Below are 20,409 nucleotides of genomic sequence, written 5' to 3' on the forward strand. Positions count from 1 at the left end.
TATATCACAAAAGGTATTGAGAGAAAGAGAATGGAAGAGAGAGGGAGAGAGGTATATCACAAAAGGTATTGAGAGAAAGAGAATGTAAGAGAGAGAGAGCGAGAGGTTTATCACAAAAGGTATTGAGAGGTTGAGAATTTAAGAGAGAGGGAGAGAGGTATATCACAAAAGGTATTGAGAGGTAGAGAATGGAAGAGAGAGAGAGAGGTATATCACAAAAGGTATTGAGAGGTTGAGAATGAAAGAGAGAGGGAGAGAGGTATATCACAAAAGGTATTGAGAGGTTGAGAATGAAAGAGAGAGGGGGAGAGGTATATCACAAAAGGTATTGAGAGAAAGAGAATGTAAGAGAGAGGGAGAGAGGTATATCACAAAAGGTATTGAGAGGTAGAGAATGGAAGAGAGAGAGGGGGAGAGGTATATCACAAAAGGTATTGAGAGGTTGAGAATGGAAGAGAGAGGGAGAGAGGTATATCACAAAAGGTATTGAGAGGTAGAGAATGGAAGAGAGGGAGAGAGGTATATCACAAAAGGTATTGAGAGGTAGAGAATGTAAGAGAGAGGGAGAGAGGTATATCACAAAAGGTATTGAGAGGTAGAGAATGGAAGAGAGAGAGAGAGGTATATCACAAAAGGTATTGAGAGAAAGAGAATGGAAGAGAGAGGGAGAGAGGTATATCACAAAGGTATTGAGAGGTAGAGAATGTAAGAGAGAGGGAGAGAGGTATATCACAAAAGGTATTGAGAGGTAGAGAATGGAAGAGAGAGAGAGAGGTATATCACAAAAGGTATTGAGAGAAAGAGAATGGAAGAGAGAGGGAGAGAGGTATATCACAAAAGGTATTGAGAGGTAGAGAATGTAAGAGGGAGGGAGAGAGGTATATCACAAAAGGTATTGAGAGGTAGAGAATGTAAGAGAGAGAGAGAGGTATATCACAAAAGGTATTGAGAGAAGAGAATGAAAGAGAGAGGGGGAGAGGTATATCACAAAAGGTATTGAGAGAAAGAGAATGTAAGAGAGAGGGAGAGAGGTATATCACAAAAGGTATTGAGAGAAAGAGAATGAAAGAGAGAGGGAGAGAGGTATATCACAAAAGGTATTGAGAGGTAGAGAATGGAAGAGAGAGAGGGGAGAGGTATATCACAAAAGGTATTGAGAGGTTGAGAATGTAAGAGAGAGGGAGAGAGGTATATCACAAAAGGTATTGAGAGGTAGAGAATGGAAGAGAGAGGGAGAGAGGTATATCACAAAAGGTATTGAGAGGTAGAGAATGGAAGAGAGGGGGAGAGAGGTATATCACAAAAGGTATTGAGAGAAAGAGAATGTAAGAGAGAGGGAGAGAGGTATATCACAAAAGGTATTGAGAGGTAGAGAATGGAAGAGAGAGGGAGAGAGGTATATCACAAAAGGTATTGAGAGGTAGAGAATGGAAGAGAGAGGGAGAGAGGTATATCACAAAAGGTATTGAGAGGTAGAGAATGGAAGAGAGGGGGAGAGAGGTATATCACAAAAGGTATTGAGAGGTTGAGAATGAAAGAGAGAGGTATATCACAAAAGGTATTGAGAGAAAGAGAATGAAAGAGAGAGGGGGAGAGGTATATCACAAAAGGTATTGAGAGAAAGAGAATGTAAGAGAGAGGGAGAGAGGTATATCACAAAAGGTATTGAGAGAAGAGAATGAAAGAGAGAGGGAGAGAGGTATATCACAAAAGGTATTGAGAGGTAGAGAATGGAAGAGAGAGAGGGGGAGAGGTATATCACAAAAGGTATTGAGAGGTTGAGAATGTAAGAGAGAGGGAGAGAGGTATATCACAAAAGGTATTGAGAGGTAGAGAATGGAAGAGAGAGGGAGAGAGGTATATCACAAAAGGTATTGAGAGGTAGAGAATGTAAGAGAGAGGGAGAGAGGTTTATCACAAAAGGTATTGAGAGAAGAGAATGAAAGAGAGAGGGAGAGAGGTATATCACAAAAGGTATTGAGAGGTTGAGAATGGAAGAGAGAGGGAGAGAGGTATATCACAAAAGGTATTGAGAGGTAGAGAATGGAAGAGAGGGGGAGAGAGGTATATCACAAAAGGTATTGAGAGAAAGAGAATGTAAGAGAGAGGGAGAGAGGTATATCACAAAAGGTATTGAGAGAAAGAGAATGAAAGAGAGAGGGAGAGAGGTATATCACAAAAGGTATTGAGAGGTAGAGAATGGAAGAGAGAGGGAGAGAGGTATATCACAAAAGGTATTGAGAGGTAGAGAATGGAAGAGAGAGGGAGAGAGGTATATCACAAAAGGTATTGAGAGGTTGAGAATGTAAGAGAGAGGGGGAGAGGTATATCACAAAAGGTATTGAGAGGTAGAGAATGTAACAGAGAGAGAGAGGTTTATCACAAAAGGTATTGAGAGGTAGAGAATGTAAGAGAGAGAGAGAGAGGTATATCACAAAAGGTATTGAGAGAAAGAGAATGTAAGAGAGAGAGAGCGAGAGTTTATCACAAAAGGTATTGAGAGGTTGAGAATGTAAGAGAGAGGGAGAGAGGTATTTCACAAAAGGTATTGAGAGGTAGAGAATGTAAGAGAGAGGGAGAGAGGTTTATCACAAAAGGTATTGAGAGAAAGAGAATGTAAGAGAGAGGGAGAGAGGTTTATCACAAAAGGTATTGAGAGGTAGAGAATGGAAGAGAGAGGGAGAGAGGTATATCACAAAAGGTATTGAGAGAAAGAGAATGTAAGAGAGAGGGAGAGAGGTATATCATAAAAGGTATTGAGAGAAAGAGAATGTAAGAGAGAGGGAGAGAGGTATATCACAAAAGGTATTGAGAGGTAGAGAATGTAAGAGAGAGGGAGAGAGGTTTATCACAAAAGGTATTGAGAGGTAGAGAATGTAAGAGAGAGAGAGAGAGAGGTATATCACAAAAGGTATTGAGAGGTAGAGAATGTAAGAGAGAGGGAGAGAGGTTTATCACAAAAGGTATTGAGAGGTTGAGAATGTAAGAGAGAGGGAGAGAGGTTTATCACAAAAGGTATTGAGAGGTAGAGAATGTAAGAGAGAGGGAGAGAGGTTTATCACAAAAGGTATTGAGAGGTAGAGAATGGAAGAGAGAGAGGGAGAGAGGTATATCACAAAAGGTATTGAGAGGTTGAGAATGTAAGAGAGAGGGGGAGAGGTATATCACAAAAGGTATTGAGAGGTAGAGAATGTAACAGAGAGAGAGAGGTTTATCACAAAAGGTATTGAGAGGTAGAGAATGTAAGAGAGAGAGAGAGAGGTATATCACAAAAGGTATTGAGAGAAAGAGAATGTAAGAGAGAGAGAGCGAGAGGTTTATCACAAAAGGTATTGAGAGGTTGAGAATGTAAGAGAGAGGGAGAGAGGTATTTCACAAAAGGTATTGAGAGGTAGAGAATGTAAGAGAGAGGGAGAGAGGTTTATCACAAAAGGTATTGAGAGAAAGAGAATGTAAGAGAGAGGGAGAGAGGTTTATCACAAAAGGTATTGAGAGGTAGAGAATGGAAGAGAGAGGGAGAGAGGTATATCACAAAAGGTATTGAGAGAAAGAGAATGTAAGAGAGAGGGAGAGAGGTATATCACAAAAGGTATTGAGAGAAAGAGAATGTAAGAGAGAGGAGAGAGGTATATCACAAAAGGTATTGAGAGGTAGAGAATGTAAGAGAGAGGGAGAGAGGTTTATCACAAAAGGTATTGAGAGGTTGAGAATGTAAGAGAGAGGGGGAGAGGTATATCACAAAAGGTATTGAGAGGTAGAGAATGTAACAGAGAGAGAGAGGTTTATCACAAAAGGTATTGAGAGGTAGAGAATGTAAGAGAGAGGGAGAGAGGTATATCACAAAAGGTATTGAGAGGTAGAGAATGGAAGAGAGAGGGAGAGAGGTATATCACAAAAGGTATTGAGAGGTAGAGAATGGAAGAGAGAGGGAGAGAGGTATATCACAAAAGGTATTGAGAGGTTGAGAATGTAAGAGAGAGGGGGAGAGGTATATCACAAAAGGTATTGAGAGGTAGAGAATGTAACAGAGAGAGAGAGGTTTATCACAAAAGGTATTGAGAGGTAGAGAATGTAAGAGAGAGAGAGAGAGGTATATCACAAAAGGTATTGAGAGAAAGAGAATGTAAGAGAGAGAGAGCGAGAGGTTTATCACAAAAGGTATTGAGAGGTTGAGAATGTAAGAGAGAGGGAGAGAGGTATTTCACAAAAGGTATTGAGAGGTAGAGAATGTAAGAGAGAGGGAGAGAGGTTTATCACAAAAGGTATTGAGAGAAAGAGAATGTAAGAGAGAGGGAGAGAGGTTTATCACAAAAGGTATTGAGAGGTAGAGAATGGAAGAGAGAGGGAGAGAGGTATATCACAAAAGGTATTGAGAGAAAGAGAATGTAAGAGAGAGGGAGAGAGGTATATCACAAAAGGTATTGAGAGGTAGAGAATGGAAGAGAGAGGGAGAGAGGTATATCACAAAAGGTATTGAGAGGTTGAGAATGTAAGAGAGAGGGGGAGAGGTATATCACAAAAGGTATTGAGAGGTAGAGAATGTAACAGAGAGAGAGAGGTTTATCACAAAAGGTATTGAGAGGTAGAGAATGTAAGAGAGAGAGAGAGAGGTATATCACAAAAGGTATTGAGAGAAAGAGAATGTAAGAGAGAGAGAGCGAGAGGTTTATCACAAAAGGTATTGAGAGGTAGAGAATGTAAGAGAGAGAGAGAGGTATATCACAAAAGGTATTGAGAGGTAGAGAATGTAAGAGAGAGAGAGAGGTATATCACAAAGGTATTGAGAGAAAGAGAATGAAAGAGAGAGGGGGAGAGGTATATCACAAAAGGTATTGAGAGAAAGAGAATGTAAGAGAGAGGGAGAGAGGTATATCACAAAAGGTATTGAGAGAAGAGAGAATGAAAGAGAGGGAGAGAGGTATATCACAAAAGGTATTGAGAGGTAGAGAATGGAAGAGAGAGAGGGGGAGAGGTATATCACAAAAGGTATTGAGAGGTTGAGAATGTAGAGAGAGGGAGAGAGGTATATCACAAAAGGTATTGAGAGGTAGAGAATGGAAGAGAGAGGGAGAGAGGTATATCACAAAAGGTATTGAGAGGTAGAGAATGTAAGAGAGAGGGAGAGAGGTTTATCACAAAAGGTATTGAGAGAAAGAGAATGAAAGAGAGAGGGAGAGAGGTATATCACAAAAGGTATTGAGAGGTTGAGAATGGAAGAGAGAGGGAGAGAGGTATATCACAAAAGGTATTGAGAGGTAGAGAATGGAAGAGAGGGGGAGAGAGGTATATCACAAAAGGTATTGAGAGAAAGAGAATGTAAGAGAGAGGGAGAGAGGTATATCACAAAAGGTATTGAGAGAAAGAGAATGAAAGAGAGAGGGAGAGAGGTATATCACAAAAGGTATTGAGAGGTAGAGAATGGAAGAGAGAGGGAGAGAGGTATATCACAAAAGGTATTGAGAGGTAGAGAATGGAAGAGAGAGGGAGAGAGAGATTTAACATGTGAAAGTGAACCAACAAATGTGTGAAAGTGAACCACTTTTGTACGCGTCCCTATTGGTTCACTTTGACAAGCGCCGATTCTGCCGATGTTTCACTTTCACAAGTGTGAAAGTGAACCAAATATGATGTGGAGCGCCATCGTAGTATTACGCACGCCAAACATTATTATTTGTATTCTTTAATTTCTTCATTCTATTTGATTATTTCAACTCGGAAGTGTCTCAAATAATTTTCAAAAATCAAAGTAATATTTTAGATTTAACTCCCTCTCGTGTTTTATGATTATGAATCATTTAAAGTAAAAAATGATGTACTTGATCTCTTGATCAATTTGAAGCTACGAATTTATCGAAAACTACCGTACGCTGTCAACGATCAACCTGGGCAGAGTCGACGGTCCTGAAAAGGTAGCACAAATTTCCTTTTTTTAAATCATTCTGATTATTTAAGTAATCTTATTTTGCTTCCGTATTGAGAAAAGTATATATGTAATGAGTTTTAAATGCTGATGAATTAAGCAATTCAAACTGGAGCCATAAGACAAACCAAGAAAAGTTTTCATTTTCAGCATCCAGCGCTAGCGGGGAGTGCGCCTACGTAAAGCCGAAGCCTAAGGGGACATCGCACCGTCGATGACTGTCGCGTCACCGCCGCGGCCTCGGTGCAGTGTTGTGAAATAATCATGATGAATGTTAGACTTGGACCTAATTAAGAGGGAGGGTATAACGTAAGGATACATGATAAGAGGTCATACACTACCTAACTTCCACTTCCACTGTACAATATAAAGTATAGAGTCTAGGTCTAGTTAAAAAAAACAGATCTAAAAGTAGGCGTTACGCCGTTAGCAACTAGATCCTAACTAGATAATAGATTAGCTAACACTACAGTAACACACTAACACTACAGTTGCACACTTTGCTTTCAGCAGCCATTAAATTTATATTAATTCAGAATGTTAGTGTTGTAGATCTAGATCTATGTGCATTTCATCTAAACTCTTTTACCAGGGGCGGTATTCTCAACATTGTAAGTTTTGTGTTATCTTTTGTTGTATCTTCCAGAGATAACACGGCTGAATATTAATAAGTAATATTATTGTAAGTTGGTATTCTAAAAATCATTTTATCCCTGTGTTATCTCTTGAAGGACCGCCTCTATCTTATCTTTGACATGCACATTTTTATGGACCCTACCAATCAAGATCTATTTTATTTAGTCTAAGCATGAATGCATGATATTGATAAGTAGACTAGGTCAACCAATAGGAGAACCTTATGTCATACTAAAGATCTTGGGCGTAATTAGTTAATTGAGCGCTTATTATGCACATCATTATATTCGCTGTGACACTTGGATCATGAAGACAAGTCACACTTTCACTTATAGTGGTTAAGAGACATCACACATAAATCGTCATATCCTAGCCAAACTTAAAATTGGTTGTTTGGTTATTTTACCTGACTGCTAAGAAAGCATAAATGCTTGTAAGTAAGCAACCAGACGGCTGATGGCTTTACCTGGTAGTGAGGATTAATGCCTTACCAAAGCGCATCGACTTGGTTTCGAACCACTGATCTACCGACTGAGCTATTGCGCTTCCTCATGTAATTTCTTAGAAAGTTCTCAGATCATCTGTGATGTCTCCGGTCAACACAAAATCTTCTTCCAACTCGTCTATTAGTAATAGTATTGGCATTTTATCACTACGAAAGATACAACCCCCCCCCCCCCCCTACCTATTGTAAATATTGTTGTAAATACTATGCAAGATAAGATAAGATAAAAGATACAACAATTTTCAGAATACCAATTATTTTGTCATATTATCTATCGTACGCATATGCAAATGAGGATTAAAGCCACACTGTCCTACTTGTAGCTACTTGCTCCCTCTATAGAGAAAACAATGCCTAATCAGTTACCATTGATCCCCATGATTCTCTTTTAATTATGTTAATTAAGAGCTGAGTTGATGAGATAACCATAACCACCTGTCCAGTGACCGTGCAGGGTGGTGTAATCCCTCCTATAAACTAGTACAGATAAGCTTTAAGTGGGATTGTATTAATAATACACATGATTACAACCGCACAAAAGTTTGAGCGCAGGCGTGGCCAAATAAATGAGAGCAGAGTAAAGATACAACAAAAGTTACAACAATTTTCAGAATACCAACTTTATCTTATCTTCAAAGATAAAACAATATTACAGATAACACAGGGTTCAGAATATGGCCCCTGGTTTTGAATAATAATAATAATAATAATAATCTTTTAAAGTTCACTCCAAATTTTATTAAGTTAAACCGAAAATGTAAATTCTTTTTGCCCAATTGATCGTGAGCCCGGCAGCCACTGAGCAGCGCCAGATCGACGTTGCTCTATCCCTTATTGTTGAACGCCAAACAAGGTAGCAGCAACTCCCGTCTTTTAATGTCTTTTGGTATGATGCGGCCGGGGTTCGAACCCACGACCTCCTGGTTGTGAGGCGGACGCTCTACTGACTGAGCCAACGCATTTATTATCATCTACTTTGATCTTTGATCTTTAAATACGAGATATACATGTAGAATTGTAGATATACTTTTGTTTTCATTCAGAGTAGATGCTCTATATGGGCAATTCCGTATGGGAAAGAGGAAAATCACCAAATTCTTAATTTGATCCAACTTCAATAATTTAACATTTTCCATGTGGTCAAGAAATCACTTGTGACGGAACTGAAAACCGTTTTGAAATATCTTTTACGGTTTTTCTGAAAATTTATTTGAAGTTGGGGCTATTTTGGGGGCCGCAATCACAAGATCATGATTTAATTACTTATTCCTCTATATTTATTCCTAATTGAACAACATTACAAATAGAAATCAAGATTTGCAAATTATTTTCAAAAAATGAAAAAAGTTTTTGTGTGAGAGATTTTTCAATTTTACCCTTAAAATGGCGTAATTCCGTTACCAAAATTTGAAAGAAGTTTTACTCACAAAGTTATTTCTTACTTTTTTTTTTTGAAGTTGCAAATTCTCTTCCTTTATCTACCTACCAACAGCCCTAAACATTAATTTCAGAAGTATCTACTTATTTTCCTATCAAAACACTGGTAACGGAATTACATGGTAACGGAATTACATTGGTAACATAATTACAAGGGGCAGCAGCATTAGTAATGAGTGGTTCGTTTTTCAAGAGATGGACCTGCTGCCTCATGTACATATAATGTATGCTGTGTTACAACATTTTTAATGGATTTTGCCCCTTTTTTTGAAGTAGTGGCTTATTATATTAACTGTCTAACTAAAGACTAAGGATCTGGCTTCTATAAATTCAATGAATGTTTTTTAAAAACTTTTTTCAAATTTGCATCAAGACTACAAACTAGCCTGGTTAAAGAATGAGGAATATAAAATTGGTGTTAGAAATGTTATCCGGAACGTGACATTTGAACATAGGACAGAGTCTGACACTAGTTCGCAGTTTGTGTGGGACATGTGTAAATTAAAGATTCGTGATTATACTATTATGTTTTCCAAAAAAATGAAATTTAACGAAAGGAAAGTCTTATTTGAGTTAAAAAAGAAATTTGAAAGATTGCACGATCAAGTATGCAACGGAAGAAAAGAACGAGAAGAAGAGTTGACTAGTGTAAAAATGGAGTTAAATGCATATTACAAATATTTATGTGATGGTGCTAGAGTTAGAGCAAGGGTAACTCTGTTTGAAGAAGGGGAAAGTAATTCCAAATATTTTTTAGGCTTAGAAACAAGAAACGGTGCAAAACGATCAATCTCTTGTTTAAGGATTGGGGGAAAGTTGGAGTACGACAAGGACAAAATCTTAAAGTTTATTGAGAAGTTTTACTCAAGACTCTATAGGTCAAATGAGTGTAATGAAGAATTAATAGATTCATACATGACAGAAGTAGAAATACCACGTCTAAATAGACACGAAGCAGATGCATGCGAAGGGCTCGTTACAATGGAAGAGATTACTGAAGCGATAACAAGTATGAAACCTAATAAAGCACCAGGGCTCGACGGTTTAAGCGTAGAATTTTATAAAGAATTTTGGTCAGAAGTAAACGATCTGGTTCTTCATAGTTTGAACGAGCCTTTTGAGAAAGGACACTTAAGTTATTCACAAAGGAAAGGCGTTATTACTTTATTGTTTAAAGGTGGAGATAAACAGGAACTTGACAATTGGAGACCAATAACTCTTTTAAATATAGACTACAAGATATTAGCGATGGTTTTGACCAAAAGGTTACAAAATGTGTTAGCAGACATTATTAATGAAGATCAAGTAGGCTATTTAAAGGGTAGAAGCGGTATTTATAATGCTAGACTAGTTCAAGACGTGGTTGACTACCATCATTTAACGGCTAAAGATGGGGCAATTATTTTCACAGATTTTAGAAAAGCTTTCGACTCGTTGGAATGGATATACATTGACAAGTGTTTGCAGTTATATGGTTTTAGGCAATCCTTTCGGCAATGGATTGGATTGTTATATTCAAATCCAAGCTTATCAGTTACAGTAAATGGATGGTTTACTGGTAATATTAAACCATCTAGAGGCATAAGGCAAGGTTGTCCCCTGTCTGCCCTACTTTTTATCCTGAGTGTCGAAGTTTTAAGTAACAAAATAAGACAGAATGTAAATATTAAAGGTATTACTATCGGAAGACACAAAACAGAAATTAAGGTAGCCCAACTGGCTGATGATATGACAATTTTTGTACAAGACGTTGAATCTGGAAGGAAGGTAATAAATGTGATTGAAAATTTTGAAAGGGTATCAGGAATACATCTAAATACGAATAAAACTAAAGCTATATGGTTGGGCAGAACTCCTCCTTCAGAGACAATAAAGAATATAAGTTGGTGTGATACTTTTGTTAAATCTCTGGGTATATACTTCAGTAAGAATAAATCTTTGAGTGTGAATATGAATTGGTCTCAAGAAAGATTCATTAAAATACAACAGCTTTTAAATTCTTGGAAACGGAGGAACTTGACATTTAAAGGGAAAGTAATTATCTTAAAAAGCCTTGTTATTTCAAAATTGATTTATACAGCTCAAGTTTTATCATGCCCTATGGAATGGATAAAAGCGTATGAAAAGTTATTTTACAACTTTTTATGGGGTAATAGAGCAAAAGTGAAAAAAGAAAACATGATAAATACTCTTCAAAATGGAGGCATGAATATGGTCGACATGTGTACGCAATTTATGTCTTTACAAATAAAATGGTTGTTTAGCTTCTTAAGTTTTAAAGAAATCCAAGAAAAGAAAGGGAAGTGGATAATTTTTTTTGAGTATTGGATTGAAAAACTGGGAGGGATCGATATTATTATGAACTGTAAATGTTTACCAAAATATGTGACTTCGTATAGAGGGAAAATACCTGATTTTTATTGTGACTTACTTTGTACATGGTTTACTGTAAAGCAAGTTAATTATGTAAAAGATATACACCACACCTATGGAAGTGTTACAAAAGAAATGATTTGGTTAAATTGTGATATCAAATTTAAAGGAAAAGCATTGTTGTATAAAAATTGGATAAAATCGGGTATATTATTTTTAGGGGATATAGTGATAGGAAATAGATTTTTGACAGTCAAAGAATTGAAAGATAAACTTATCTATTATGATGGTAGATGGTTGAGTGAATATGCAAAAATAAGAACCGCAATACAACAAAGATGGAGGCGAATCATAAAATATGGCGAACAAGTTTATGATTTCAACGATTACAAACGTAAATCAGTTATATACTCAAATTTGAATTTAAATTGTTTTGAATTTTCAATACACTCTATTACTGTGAAAAAAGTATATACGGAACTCATAAAATTAATCCAAAAACCATCTAGGGCGGTAGACTTCTGGAACAAAACCTTACAAACAAATGTTACTATAAAGTGGGACTCTTTATGGTTATTTAAATTGAAATATGCTCGTGATAATTATTTGATACAATTCAACTTTAAATTTATGTATAATATTTTACCAACACCTGTTAATTTATTCAAATGGAAAATCAAAGAAAACAATTTGTGTTACTACTGTAATAAACCTGGTACTATTATACATGTATTTTTTGAATGCGAAAATATTTATCGATTTTGGAACGTTATCGAAATATTATTATGTAACTCCTTCTGTAAAGATTTTAAATTCTCACCCATTTGTGTTGTATATGGTTTTCATGACGCAAAAGAAAATGTTATAGATATTGACCTAATACTTCATTATGCTTTATTTGCAATCTATAAAGCGAGTGTTGGAAGTCAATTTAATAAAAATGTAGTGACGAGAATAATAAGCAAATATTTTTTGTTTATGTTAGAATACAAAATAGAAGTTGAGGAAAACAGAACTAAAACAACGAATCTGAATATTATTAAGTGGAAGGAAACTATAAATAATTTAAAATCTGCTATTAAGTAAATAGAAATATAATTTGACTTGACCTCATTTAGACATGTGATTCAGTGATTTGTTATGAATATTTATGTACTATGATGTTATCCATGATTTTACCTGAATAAAGATTTATTTCAAAAAAAAAAAAAAAAAAACTAGCCTGGAATTTTAGATGTGTTTATTTTCATTCACTCTGAACTTGCAATTAAAATTGTACCAACATCTCTTATGAAACCTTTTGATTTAAGCATGGAAATACTTCATATTATTTCACCTATGGCGATTTTAAACAGTGCCTTTTCTGATTTTTATTCTTCACTGATCTCATCTAATCTATCGAAAAAAGAAAGAAAAATTTCATTAGAAGTTAGAAAGCTAAGACCATAGCGCACTAGCCCTCTTGCAGACTGTGAATTTCCCTACTCTACGTATTATACATATGGGACTTTTAAAGGGAAAGGGGGGGGGGCAGGGTGACTTTGACGATGTCCGCTAGCACTCAAAAAAAATACCCCACGAAAACACCCTAAAAAACAGCTACATGTAGGTGGAGGTTGGAAAGCAAGGTCTACAATACATGTAAATTACCAAAACAAAAAAAGGATAATTCATTAAAAGTTAGATGGCTATAAAAGACCATAGTGGACTAGTCTTCTTGCAGACGGACACTTTTGTTATATGGATGGGGCCATTGGAGGGGGGGGGGGAGGGGTGACTTTGAATCAGTCCGCTAGCACAAAGAGAAAATACCTTTGCCGATGACTATATGTAGGTGGAGGTTGAAAAAGCAAGGTCTAATCTAGCGAAAAATATTTAATAAAAAGTAAAAAGGCCTTGGCAGGTACCGGACTAGTCCCGTTGCAGACGGTTACTTTGCCGACTTGTAACACGTAAAACATATGGGACTGAGGGAAGGTGTCAGGGTAACTTACTGTACAGGTCCGCTAGCGCTCAGAGCAAATACGTTAACAAATGACAAGGTGGAGGTTGAAGGGGAAGGTCTAATCTATCAAAAAACATGTATTTTATTAGAAGTTACATGTAGATGGCTACGACCATAGCAGACTAGCCCTCTTACAGACGGTTAATTTCCATACTCTACGTATTAAATATAAGGGGAGGGGGGGGGATGACAGGGCGCCTTTGACTAGATCGCTAACGCTCAGAGAAAATATAACAGTTTGGAATGAAGAATGATGACAATGGTCAAGTTTGTTACATGTTGTAACAAATTCAAGAACACTGATCAAGTATGTAATTAATTTTAAAAGAATAATAACCAACTATTAAAGAATGATAACAATTTAGTGAATTGGCGTAATGATTTACAAGGTTTGACATTTTATTGCAACTCTGTTGATGACATCTTAATTAATTAGTTTTGAATCGGGTGCTAGCTTTTGTGGATTGAAATTGTAGTATGGAATCATCTGACAAGGTTTGTAATTAATTTTAAAAGAATGATAACCAGTGCTCCCTCTAAGGCTCTACCATTAATGTCACAAAATTGGCTCAGCAGGTTGAAAAATTGGCTCGACAGAAATATGAGATAGGGGAATGATTTACAAATTCAGGTGTGAAATATTATTGAAACGCTGTTGACAAAATAATAGCTATATTAAGCTCTCTTTATATAATTAGTTTAGATTTTGGTGGTTGGCTTTATGGACTGAAATCATTATAAATAAATATTCATGTGTTTTGTTTTTAATTTACACCAAGATCCCTGTGTTGGGTGTAGGCAGTGTTATTAGTAGCACTTAAGTGTTTTGGAATTGTTTGAATGCTTAAATGTAACCATCCACGACGAACAGGTTGTAATGTTGCAATTTTCAATCGATTTTGATCAAACCTGCATAAAATCAGCTTTGAAATAATGTATTGCATGTGGTATTTGCTAGGTTAATAGGCCCTCACAATAGTCAATAAAACAATTGAATATCCTTTGTTTCCTATTGAATACTGTGGAGTTTATTGACCTGTTTCTATAAATTGGTCTTGGCGACTTCACAACCAGTTTGTCATGTATGGTCACAAAAGTGATCTGTATATGTGTAATTCCGTTACCGCCAAATGGGCAATAATATATGTAGTTTGTCATACTTTGTGTGATGTTCCTACTTGCAAACTAAACCAAATTAAAATTAGTTGTAAACTAGTATATGATAACACATATTATTGACATAAATTTAATCACTACACACCAATATTCGCTCAGAAATGTCATATTTACTTGCTATTTAACAATATAAAAGACACATTTTTCAACAGTTTTTAGAAATGAAGTGCACATATGAATTGCTTTGTAGTTTAAATCAATTATTGCAACCCCTGAAACAATTAAACAACAATTTAAGCCTAAATAATGTTTACAAAATCACCCTTTTTCAAGCTTATTTCAGAAGACGTAATTCCGTTACCATTAATGTAATTCCGTTACCGCTACCTTCTTTCATAAAACCATTCGGCATAGATAAACCATGACAACTTCACCCAAAAAAATCTTGCCATGGGACAGTCAACAATATAAGCTCCCTTTATTAGCATTACTTCACCCCCAATTGGCTGCAGATTTCAGACGAAATCTTTTCAAAGTTAGTGTAAAAAATAACCTGATTTTTCTGCTGTAATTCCGTTACCGACACACTTTTGGTCCTGGGGTGTTCCGAATGTTGAAAAATAATTTTTTTTAATTTGATTTGCTAACAGGTGCATAATACAGAAAGAATAAAAAGATAAATAATCACCTAGGTCTAACCACCTGTCTACAGTATATCAAAATAGAGCCCAAATTTCTCTGAAATGTAATTCCGTTACCGTGGAATTGCCCATATAGATTTCACATATACTGTTTTGATCTGAAGTAGATATTGATACACTGTATAGTTATAATATTTTGTAGTTATATATACATAGTTTACAGTACATTTTTTTATAGTAGATAAGAATGTATTGAATTGATCTATAGTATAGTGAACGCAGATATACTATATTCATATGTAATAGATGTAAGTTAGATGTTTATATTGACTTACTGTTCTATGGATGTAGATATAATGCTTTGATCTGTAGTAGATGTAGATACACTATTTTGATATATTTAATTCTGTTTTTATTTTTCAGATAGAAGGTAGCACAGCTATTGAAGTTCTGTTTGGGGATGATGGAGATGGTGGTAACTGGTAAGAACAGTGTTGTTGATTTTATTTACTTTTTTTCAATTTAATTGTTTTTGTGTGTATAATTGATTGTCTAAACCACACATATTTATTAATTCAATATTGAAATTTTAAAGATATTTTTTGACACAGGGCTGTATTTCATTAGAATTTATTTGTTAAAATACTTGATATAAATTCATTTATAGCAAATTACAGTCATAATTACTCATTCAATATTAGAATATTATAAGAGTAAGGAATCAATAATTATAAAATGGAAAAGAAAAATGATTAGAGACTGGATGGAGGAGATATGATAAGTGAACAAAATGTGAGGTAGAACCAGTGAAGCATGAACAACTGAGGCTCATTCAAATATGATGCAGTAAACTGCAGCAAAACAACTCTGCACTTTTTAAATGTGTATTAATGGCAACTGCGTGTAACAAAGGTCCTACGCTTATTTACTGAGATCTGTGTTATAAGATAAAGAAAGTTTAAGCAGATTACGGTTCATGTCATTAAACAAAATTGGCAGTATACTGCGGCATAAGTGGACAAGGCTTAAGAAGGGATACCGGTAATCACCATTATAAGAATAATAAGAAAGTAGGTAGGAATAAATTAATAATAAAAATAATATTACGCTTTTATATAGTGCTTAATACATCAACAATGTATGTACAGTATGCATCACCAATGTGCTTTAAGCCCCAGTCCCATATAAAGCCGGACCAGCACGGACGAGCACGGACCACTCCGGACCATCCCGGACCATGGTCTGGGGTGATCCGGGATGGTCCGGGATGTTTTGTTCAAAAAAGTGTGATGCTTTAAAAGCTACAGTCCCATATACGTCCCGGACCGTCCCGGACCATCCCGGACCCCATCCGGGGTGATCCGGGATTCGGTCCGTGTTGACACCGTGTTGGCACCGGGGTGCTCCTGGATGGTCCTGGATGGTCCTGGGCGGTCAATAACTCACTCCCGGACTGCCACGGATCAACACGGACCGCCCCAGCGCCACTACGGATGACCCCGGACCCAGCACGGTGGCTACACGGATCACCCCGGATCAAACTATTGTCCCGGACCGTCCCGGACCACCCCGGCAGTTTTTGACCGTCAAAAACATCCGGGGTCGACTCCCGGACCGCCCAGGACCATCCAGGACCATCCAGGACCATCCAGGACCATCCAGGACCACCCCGGTGCCAACACGGTCTCAACACGGACCGAATCCCGGATCACCCCGGATGGGGTCCGGGATGGTCCGGGACGGTCCGGGACGTATACGGGACTGTAGCTTTACAGATATATTATTACCCCGGTCATCAGATTCAGGCTTGCCCGCACACAATGTATGCTCATTCTCTACTCCCTTGGGAGCTTCCAGCCAGGTGTCATTTCACAGATGCTCACAATGCTGAGCAAACTACTTTCGCATCCTACCGGGTACCCATTTAACACCTGAGTGGAGAGTGGCAATTGTAAATTAATGTCTCGAATTGGAATTCAAGTATAGGTTTATACCACGTAGAGGTGCCGTGGTCGAGTGATATGTCACGGGACTGTGGATCACAAGGTCCGCGGTTCGAGTCCCGCCGCGGCACTAATGTCCTTTGGCAAGACATTAATCTACATTTGCCACACTCAACCCAGGTGAGGTAAATGGGTACCTGATAGGATTATTCCTTGAAATGCACTGCCCTGATAACCGCTTTAAGCTAAAGCTAGGGTTCAGTAATAATTTCCTAACTCTTTGGAAGCGCATAGGGATGTTATATAATGTGATATGCCATATACAAGAATATGTATGCAGTAAATTTCAGTATCTTTATTTTAATCATCGTAGAGAATTTTGTCTTCAGCTGTCAGAGATAGTATTAAAGTACAGACTTTTAAAGCACCATGTCATAATGATTTCATTTGTTATAGCTCTTGTAAATGAACAAGTTTAAAGGGCATTCCTACCTTTGAAATAAGTTCATATATTTGTATTACAGCAGACAAAAAAGGGAATAAGAATGGCGATAGAGTGAAATATATTGGGCCAGTACCGTTATAAGAAAGTTATGAATGTTTGAGATATGAGATCACTAAGTCTATGAGAATTTCACATTGGCAGTTTGGTGAAAGGATTATGACATAAACTCTCTCATTTGTTCTGTACAAAAAAGTCATCATTTTCTGTTTTTCTTGTAAGTGCCTTCTCCCTTCGGGCAAGATTCAAAATATATTATAGATAGCAGTGTTATAGTTCCTCTAAAGAGAATTGACCCTCCTGAGTCATAAATTTCTTTATTTATATTTGATTTTTAGTAATTTTGTGTGTTGGAACAAATGGAAAAGTTGTCCGCCCCTACATCATAGAGACATTACAGATCCAGCCAAATATGGAAAGCCTAGACCTATAGTGAGTATAACTTTCAAAAATGCATAACTTTCTCATGTTTTGTCTGATTTCATTCAAACTTCACCAGCCTACTTCTCTAATTGTTCTGCTCTCCTCTAGAGTAGTTTGCTGTCGAGATTGGATTTCCCTTTAACTGCAACTAGGCATAGCCAGGAGACACTAGGGGACCATGCCTAGTATCCCTAATGCTAACCAAATTTTGGCCCCAGTTATTTATTTTAAATTTATTTTAAATACATGTATTGATATTTGAATAAGTTGACATAATTGTGTTGATTTGTACAATTTCTAGTGATTACACTTTATTGTGGATATGTTCACTTTCCATGCTATTACCAATTATCTAAAGGTTCTGCCTCCAGCACGATGTTATATGTATTCTCAATTGCCTTTCTTTAAACTATTTAGATAAAATCTTTGATCATGCTATTTTACATTTTCTTATCAAATTCTGTGTTTTTGCTAAGTCTACAGATGTATATTAGACTGTAACATATTTAGATTTATTATTTCTCCTTTTTCTTGTAATTTTCTTTTCTTTATAGTTTAGCAGCAGATGAGACATTCATTGTCATTGCACCAGAAGACAAAGAGCCAGAAAAGAAAAAGAAAAGGTTATTAAGAATGAATATGAATATTGTACTAGAACCTTTTACTGATAATAATAATACCCATAGTAATGATAATTTATCTTGTATAGTGCATGATAATAATTAAAGAGAAAATACTTCAAAATAGGTTACAGATTGAGGTTCCTTATATCTGATTAGCATTTGGAATAAATAAAATGTGTATTAAGAGCAGACTGAGATTTGTCTATTGTAGTAATAGAGAGTAATAGAGAGAGATTATTCTGTAAAACTGGGGCAGCATGAGCAATGAATGTTCACCATACATGTATGTTTTTGTCAGAATAGGAAGAACAATAAAGATTTGTTTTGTTTACATGATTGAAGATCTCCTGTTGGTCTGTATGCAGTGAGTAACTCATTTGAATAAGAAAAAGCTTGGTGTTGATAATGCAACTTATTCATAGATAATATGAGTAATATGAATTTGTATCTTCAATTTTTTTTTTTAAACAACATGATTATTATTAATATATTTTCTTTCTAAATTGTCTTACTTTAAATCTCTTTGCAACACAGTACTTGTGCCTGACCATTAAAGCCCAACCAGAAGTGAGTTAGAAGTGAACAGAGCAGGCCATACGAGGAAACGCCCTTTACATATTTCTCCAGTTACCTGACACAAACTGCCTGGAAGAGTTCACTGGGTTTTCATTGAAATTGGCACTTAACACTCATACATGTATCTGCTTTTTATTTACATCTGGGAAAGGATCTTTACTGCTACCATCTGTAAGAGGAAACTAATTTTTTAACCACGATCCATTGGAGTTGGTTGCTAGGCCAAGCCAAGAGCCAAACACAAGATAGACACTATATTGGTCTGGTTGGGGTAGAAACAAAGTGATACTAACCACTGTCAAAATATGCCAATTATAATCAAGGATCACATGGCCACAAACCTACTTTAGAGGTCTTAGAGTTGATGAGCTTGCATACTGCAGTGTAGATTGATAAAGGATGCTTGACAAGCATGAAGAGATGTCACCGTGCAAGGTATATTTGGAACATGTGTTCTGTTTGTGCTACACCTCTACAATTATTTAAAGAAATGCCTATTGCCAGGTGAATGATTCTTCTTGCCAAACTGAACAAGCTCCATCTCAACTCCTTCCAGACTTTGCTTTCCTCGTTGAAGGGATAATGAAGAGCATACCCCTCAAACATTGCTCTTTTGATCCCAATGATGCTCATTGATTTCCTGCTCATGGCTGTTGAGTTGACTCACTATATGTAGAACAAAATTGGACTTCAAGTCCAATTTAAAGGGCAAAACAACCGTTGTAAAAAAATTCATTTGTATGTAAGCAGAAATTAAGAGAAACAGAATGGCAAACGTTTGAAATAAATCAGAATGATGAAAAATGTATGAATGTTTGAAAGATGAGATCACTAAAGCCATGTGAATCTCAAACTGAAAATTTTGACATAGTAGCAATATTGAGGTGCAAGCCTTCAGCTAAATCCTCATTGTTTTGATATAAATAATTGGTATTGGTATTGTGCAATTCTTGGGGCTAAAGGATGATGTCCAGGGAAAACACAGGTGAACTTGTTCGTGAACATTCCAGGAAAAGCCAACTCGTATATTTATTCATATTTTATATACACACTGTACATGTATTCATTTGTTAGTGTACCTTGAGATCAATTTCTAAATTTTCTGGTTATGTTTTTTTATTTGAGATAAACTGTATTTGAATTTCCCATTTTGTAATAATTAAGGTTGACTAATGGATGATGGACTTCAGCTTAGCAATACACATGTAAATAAATCTATACAAATTTATTTCAATAGTATATACCGGTAGACCATTTCTTACAAGATGATCTCTACTTAAATACATGTACATCTAGCTAATTTAGAGCACTGATCAAAATGTATGTAAAATATAAGAGGAAGCTTGGAACATTGGTAACTATGTTTTTATATGAGACATATTATTTTATGAGGTTAAAGATAATCATAGTATACAAAGACTAATACGACCAGGTTAATTAACTTGTTATATGTACATTCAAGTTTGTTAAGATGAGCTTTCATTGTGGTCTACATGTTTTATCATATACTGTACATTGCTGCTTCTGACCATTCACAGATTTAAAGTTGAGTCGGAATACTTTATTGACCCCAACTTCCCATGATGTAACTTACTCAGTAAATTTAGATTATATTGCTAAATTTCTTGGGAAAGGTAAACATGTTCTTATGATTTGTACATGTGTATATGCCAACTTTTCTTTAAAACATTTCAAGATAAGTATACAAA

The 20,409-nt window shown here is 36.2% G+C and overlaps 1 long non-coding RNA gene across 1 annotated transcript; it reads left to right on the forward strand.

Annotated features, from left to right (window-relative positions):
• The first annotated feature begins 5,837 nt into the window (after positions 1–5,837).
• LOC115921189 lies at positions 5,838–20,409 on the forward strand. Its single transcript, XR_004062797.1, has 5 exons — positions 5,838–5,909; positions 15,057–15,115; positions 17,417–17,510; positions 18,056–18,124; positions 18,659–20,409. It is a non-coding gene; the product is annotated as an uncharacterized LOC115921189 (long non-coding RNA).

Source organism: Strongylocentrotus purpuratus, unplaced genomic scaffold (genome assembly GCF_000002235.5).
Source record: "Strongylocentrotus purpuratus isolate Spur 01 unplaced genomic scaffold, Spur_5.0 spur5_scaffold_1, whole genome shotgun sequence".
Taxonomy (NCBI): domain Eukaryota; kingdom Metazoa; phylum Echinodermata; class Echinoidea; order Camarodonta; family Strongylocentrotidae; genus Strongylocentrotus; species Strongylocentrotus purpuratus.